A 7,642-nucleotide genomic window follows, 5' to 3' on the forward strand; every position below is an offset into this window, starting at 1 on the left:
AGGGAGCAATTTTCTCCGTGTTTTTAGATGTTAGGGATATTTGCATGTTTAGTCCCTATGGGGTTTTTAGGGCTTTTAGGGTTAGGATTTTGGTAAAATAAGTTAGCGTTTAGTATTTAGGTTTTTGTTAAAACAAGTTAGGGTTTTAAAATTTTAATAGTTTTTAAAAATAAATAAGGATTTAGTGTTATTTTATAAAAATTATTTAAATTAGGGTTAATGGTTTTTAAATAAATTAAGTTAGGGTTTTAAATAAATTAGGGCTTAGGGTTTATGGTTTTAAATAGATTAAGTAAATTAGGGTTCTAGGATTTTAAATAAATTAAGTTACTATTTTAAATAAATTAAATTAGGGTTTAGGATTTATTAAATTAGGGTTTATATTTTTTAAATAGATTAAGTAAGTTAGGATTTTAAATAAATTAAGTTAGGGTTTAAAATAAATTAAATTAGCATTTCGAGTTTATTAAATTAAGGTTTATATTTTTTGTTTAAAATTAATTAAATTAGGGTTCTAAGATTTTAAATAAATTAAATTAGGGTTTGGGGTTAAAATTAATTAAATTAGGGTTTAGTTTTTTTAAAATAACATTATGTTTATTTTTTTAACAAAATTGACTATTTTTACCATGAAAAAATAATTTTGAAAAGACGTTTCTGAACAAATAGTGTCAAAAATGCTGTAAGCAGGATGCACTGTCAGCAAAAATACAGAAACAGCTCCCATGTGGACGCTCTTTTGCTATAGTTGTTCCTGAAAAAATAATTTTGAGAAGACGTTTCTGAACAAATAGTGTCAAAAACACTTCAAGCAGGATGCAATGTCAGCAAAATTTCTAAAAAAAGCTCCCACGTGGACGCTCTTTTTCTATAGTAGCTCATACTTGGCCTTAGGCTATAAACGAGGCAAATATCATTCTCAGGTTGCATAAGTATCAACAAGAAAAATTAGAGAGGCTAAGCAGAATAGAAATTGAAGATGAGTGAATGTATTAGTGTTGTTATTTACTATGGTGGTAAGGTCTGTGACATAGAGAACGACGTTGTTTTTTTATCAAAGAACACAGTGCGAATGGCTTTTAACCAGAGTATAGATTTTACAGAATTTCGTAAAAGAATTAAGTGCAAAATCTTCGAAACAACGCCAAGTAGGGTTTCTTCTATTAAGTATCGATTTTGTGCTTCGATTGATCCCGTGACATATGACTCATTTGATATCAAAGGTGTTCGTAGCTTTAAGGCGATGGTGCAGACTCATCTCGCTAGTGAATCACCCTATCTTGAGTTATATGTTCAATTTTTATCGCCAAATGAAACATTTGCAAATTCAACATCAACTATTGTTCGAGAGGAATACACGACCCTTAGCCGAAACTCCGTTAGTGGGAGGTAGAACACAGAAACGCCCTTATTTGGTGGCAGTATGGAAAACACAACTCCTGCACGACACTTAGTTAGTGGATGAGACATGCACATCGATGGGTTAATGTTCAATGCTAGAAATACATGTTAGGGAACAACATCAACTTCTAGTGGTTGGTAATCTATATATGATTGGGGACGTTACGAAATGACCACAAGAAGAGATAATGTACTCCCTATGACGTCCACCGACGAGGGGACCTCGTACGTTGCAGATGATGGTGGGTTGGATGACAAGTTCAATGTGGATCCACCTCAAGAGGCCGACCCCAATGGTGTAGAAGTTGCATTATTTTCTGAACCAGAGCTTGTTCCATCCGAACCTGAAGACGTTGAAGGGGGTTTAGATGAAGAAGAAGAAGATCCGATTCAATGCGTACTCGCCTCTAGCCCACATACATAATGTCGATATATCGGTAGATGATGCGTTGGAGTTTTCAGATCTACCACACAGAATGCGTGACTGTACAGGTTCGACATTGGATTCGGGTGATTTGGAAGTTGGTAAGAAGTTTTCCAATAAGGATAGTTTTCTTGGAGCTTTGAAACAACGTAGCATCAATCACGGGGTTAATTAAACGTGGTTAAATCTAAATCCGAGAAGTTCGAGGCCAAGTGTGCAATGCAAGACGGTAAATGTTCATGGAAAATAATAATGGATTTTTTAAGAAAAAAGACAAGCTTGTGGGAGATAAAAAAGTATAAAGGTCCACATACTTGTGTTGCCAGTACAGTATCACTGGGTTTTTTGGGTTTTGAATAATAACGTTATTACTTAATTTGCATTATTTAACATACTTCCTTGACAGGTGTTTCACAAAATCATCCCAAGATGGATTTAGGCATGATAGCTAGTTTAATACTACTAATTTTGAAGGCGGATCCCAGGACTTCTGTGTCATGCATAATTGCTAGTATTCATAGCCAAATAAGGTACACGCCCTCTTACTGCAAGGCTTGGATAGCTAAGCAAAAGGCATTGGAAAAGATGCATAATGGGTGGGACGCTTCATATAATGAGATTTGATAATGGTGTCAGGTGCTAGAGAGGTACGTCTCAGGTTGCATGACAGAGTTTGAAACGGTCCCTGCGTACTACAACGACCGATTGCTCCGTGGATGCCAAATGTTCAAACGTCTGTTCTGGAGCTTTAAGCAATGTCGAGACGCATTTGTGTACTGCAAGCCATTGGTACAAATTGATGGTACATTTATGTATGATGGATATACCCATCTGCTATTGCTAGTTGTGGTACAGGATGGCGGTAAGAGAATCCTTCCAATTGTGTTTGCAATAACACATGGGGAGTCAGCTGATGATTGGGATTTCTTTCTTTCTAGGTTAAGAAGGCATGTACGCCCCCAACCTGATATCTGCATTATATTGGATCGGGGCATTAGAATACTAGCCGCAATTGAGTGACATGGAAGCCTATGAGATCACACACACCATCGTTATTGTCTAAGGCACGTTGCATCCAATTATTACGGGTAATATCGATCTACGACTAAACAAAAGGAAGTGACCAACATAGGTATTTAATCTCTATTAATATACTTTTGATTGTAATATTCAATTTATTCTGAATGGAATATTGGTATGTAATTTTCACTATCAACTTATATTGGCAGGGTACAAGATCAATAAGGACTGTTTTCATGAGATGTTGGGGATTTTGCGTTCAGTTAATGATCAAGGAGCAGACTACTTCTGTAACATACCCAACGAATAGTGGACACAAGCATACGATGACGGCTTACAATATGGTCATATAACCACAAACCTGGCTGAATGCATAATTTTTATTCTAAAAGGAACGCGTCATTTACCGATAACCTCGATTGTGCGAGAGACATATTTTTATTTGGCAACACTATTTCCAAAGTGAGCAGCGAGTTATAAAGGCCAAATGCAGGGAGGCTATGAATGGTTACGGAAGGTATTGCAAGAAATTAACAAGGCGAAGGCACGGGCCAACACAATGTACACTGTGTGTCACGATCGTGACAACCTATGGTTTCGTGTGACAGAGTTTGACAGGCCGACCCAATGTATCACCGGCGGGCAATATCGTGTACACCTGATAAATAGGACCTGCGATTGTGGGACGTTTGACGCATTTCGTTATTCATGCGTTCATGCAATTGCAGCTTGTTAGAATCTCAGTTTAGATCCCATGAGATGTGTTGATGAAGTGTACAAAGTAGTAAACATGTAAAATATGTGGAGACACGTATTTCCACTGGTCCCAAATGAACGTAAGTGGCTGTCTATATCGCTTGCTCCGTTTAAGTTGTTACCGGATAGATAATTACATCGCAAACCAAAAGGTCAACCTTGCTCGAGTAGAATACGTAATAATATAGATATCCGAGAAAGAACGAACCAAAAGAAGTTGTGTGGATGGTATAGGACCCCAAGTTATACAATTTGATCAAGTTCAAACCGAAATAGTTGATAATTGCTGTAATGAAACGATGTTGCATTATTTCTATTCCACTTTATTCAAAAGAACTTATATTTTATTAAAATTATAAAATTAATTTACTATTAAAATATAAAAAATAACTATTTTTTATTAAATGAAACAATATAGAAACAACTTCTACAAATATATTTTAAAAAATCAATATATATGCCGATTGGAACCAGTGCCACATAAGGGTGGACAACGATTACGCATTGAATTCCTCATTGGTTGCTGCGGCGGGGGTTGTGGTCGCTCCAGTTATGGGTGTTGGGAGGATGAACCACCTTGGTAGAATAAATAATGTGAAGGTGTTTGCATTACCCATGGTGGAGGTGTTTGAATCCCATAAAGCAATGGGGAATGGTAATGAGATGAGCTCGCTGATGGTGCCCTGTACGATCCCTCCGGTAACGATGACCTATTCATCGGTTGAGTCGGAGTTATTGGAAAAAGAGATGCACTGGGCAATGCATTCCAACCTGGCATAGGACTGGGAAAAGGAAACATATAAGGGCTAGGATACGCACCTAGCATAATCTGTAAGGGCTGTGATGTGGGTACCGTCAGTTGAGGCATTGGGCCATGTGATTATGTGGGTGTTGTTGATGGGCCCGGTGATTGTGTGGGCGCTGTTGATGGGCCTGTCCCATCATCGCTTCTCCTTAGATTTAAATGGCCTCGTTGTTCCCTTTCTACACAGATTTGCTGACGCTCTGCTCTTCCGGCAGTAAATATGGCTTGCCATGGATCCTAAAGCATTGCATGTAATCCAGGGTGCACGCTAACTCTATGACGATGATCGGTTCGCAATTGGGTATATGATCGTATCAGTTTCCTCAAATTTCGATATATTCTTACCAGAATAACGGCCAATTCGTATTCGTTAGCCGTAAGTCGATTTTGTGCTACTCATCGAGCACCTCAGGTTCCTCAGGAATCGGTTGTTGGAATCTAAATTGTCGCAACACTTTATCCTTCTGGTGTATCTCGATAATAGAATAGTTTACCAATGTGACCTTAACCTGACAAATGTTTGGATTTTGAAAGAATTCTTTCGGAATTACTGCCCGTATTGTCAGATCCTAGTATGTTGTCCATTGAAACTATATGAACGGGGTAAAAATATTAGTTATATACATAATACTAAATACTAAATACTAAATATTAAATGAAACGACTATTTTATGTATATATATATTATTTATATATATTATTTAATACTTACTTGCGCTTCCGACTGTTGGTCTAATAGAAGCCGTATATCTTCAAGAGTGGTACGTATTCCAACATAACTCGCCGGATAGTTCCACCTAATTAAATAAATTTTCAGCATACAATTTTATTTTAAATCTATGGAATAATTGTAAAATCAAATAAAAGTTTTACCTTGTTATGAGTGGGAATGTATATGGGTGGTTCACTCGAGGACGTAAAAATGAAAAGTGAAACCGAGCCCATGATTGTAGTAGTTATAAGTAACCTCTAATTTTGGCTTTATTTGGTGGCGTTGCCCCGCACATCTCCCGGTACAATGTTGCCAACATGGCAGACCCCCAATTAAGTTCTCCAGCTGCTCTAAAATCAACGAGTTTCAGCAACCACCTCAGATGTACAAAGTTTCGTGACAAGTTCTACATCAGATAACCTTCAATCATCTTAAGGATGTATGCCCAAACATATCGTATTCTTTCTAATTCAATCGAATCATTCACCGACTCTGAGAATATGTCTCGTAATCAGCCCATCTCAATCCGACCTCCATAAATATTATCCGGAATCGCACCCAAAAGATCATAGCATATGGCTCCCCAATCAATAGATTGAATGGACCCGATGAGTGCGGCTCCATCCACCGGTAATTCTAATTGTAACTGGACGTCCTCCAAAGTGATAGTACACTCTCCGCATGGAAGATGAAATATGTGCGTCTCCGATCTCTACCTCTTTATTAACACGCTAATGAGTTTCGGGTCCAACTTGCACCCCTAGCCTATAGTGACTGCGTGCCAAAAACCCGCCTCCTTCAAGTAATTTTCTATCAACAGTGATGGCGGACCAGACATGTTACAAATACAACATTGTAACACCCGATCTACAGACTGTTATAAAAATTTATAAAATAAAAATTAATTAAAATTACATAAATGAAAAAAATATTAAATAATATTCAAAAATTAAAATTAATTAAAATTACATAAATGAAAAATATTAAAAATATTCAAAGTTTAAAATAAATCGTTACCATTTTCATTTGTTTGACGGAAATATGTTTATGATCGAGACGAATTAATTCCCTGGCCATTGCTAATACGATCAAATATTTTTGAAATTATAAAAAAAATAATACTAATTTAGAAAAAAATTAAAGTAGACAACTAATTATAAAGAGCTTTTTTAAATTTAATGAGAAATTTGAGAGCTTTAGGGAGAAATTGTAAAGATTTTTTGCTAAATTGTTAAGAATTTATGTGTGAAATAATAGGAGTGGGGGGTTTATACTCTTTTTTTTTACCTTTGGAACCCCCCAACGGTAAAAAAAATTGCACGTTGGAATTTAAAAAAGCCAGAAAATCGCTCCCTTGAGGGAGCGTTTTACGCCATGTTAGCAAAACGCTTCCATGTGGACGTGTTTTGCTGACATGGTGAAAAGCGCTTCCCCAAGGGAGCGATTTTTTTGCTTTTTCCCCTAAAATGTGGTCACGTAGGCGCATTTTGTAAAAATCGGCCCTTTCCGATAAATAATGGTGTAATCGGCCCATTTCTGTAAATATATATGGAAATGAGCCTTTTTAGGTAATTTAGTCCTTTTATATATACAAAAACACATTATATATACTATTAAAATTTAAATATTTAATTATTTAAATTGAATAAATTACACATTTTGATCATTTTATTTTTGAAAATTTATAATTAAATTAACTAACTTTAAAAAAATTACAATTTAATCACTAAAATTCATAATTTTCTTTTATAATGCTGTCAAAAATTTATAATTTTCTTTTATAATGCTGTCATTTTCTAATATGAAGACGTTGGCATCATAAAGATTTATAAACTGAAACACATTAAAAATACTATTAAAATTTTAAATTTAAATATTACACCTTTTGGTCATTTTATTTTTGAAGAATTGTACTTAAGTCACCTAACTTTAAAAAGTTTACACTTTAATCACTAAAATTTATATTTTTCTGACATAACTTTCCAATCTAGTGTTGAGTTTCACCATAATTTAATTGTAGTTCTATATTTATAAAATAAAATTATCAAATGATTAATTTGGACGGATATGGATTACCCCAAAGATCACCCTTTGTCTCGCAAATTAGCTTAAATTTCAAGGTTTTTTTTGGTGAATTACAATAATAGGCCAAAGCCCAAACAATTAACGCAACTAGCGTGACTTGAGCCCACGTCGCACCTGAAGCGATGAACACCCTTAACCATCAGGTCATCACATGGGGTTCTAAATTAGCTTAAATTTTTTGTTTTGATTTGGGTTATAGAGACGGAATGCTTCCGGCAAAGATATTGTTGGTTAAATTTTCTCTCTTTTCAAGTTATGTTACATTAAATCATTGAATATTTTAATTCTTAAACTATCGTTTTTTTGTCAAAACACCCCGAAATGGATGGAGAAGCTAACGTTTGTTAGTCTACGCATATGCCATATCAACGATTAATTATTTTTTAAATTATAAAAAATTATAGATTATTGTTATAATTTTTATTATTAAATAAATTTT

Source organism: Gossypium hirsutum, chromosome A04 (genome assembly GCF_007990345.1).
Source record: "Gossypium hirsutum isolate 1008001.06 chromosome A04, Gossypium_hirsutum_v2.1, whole genome shotgun sequence".
Classification (NCBI taxonomy): domain Eukaryota; kingdom Viridiplantae; phylum Streptophyta; class Magnoliopsida; order Malvales; family Malvaceae; genus Gossypium; species Gossypium hirsutum.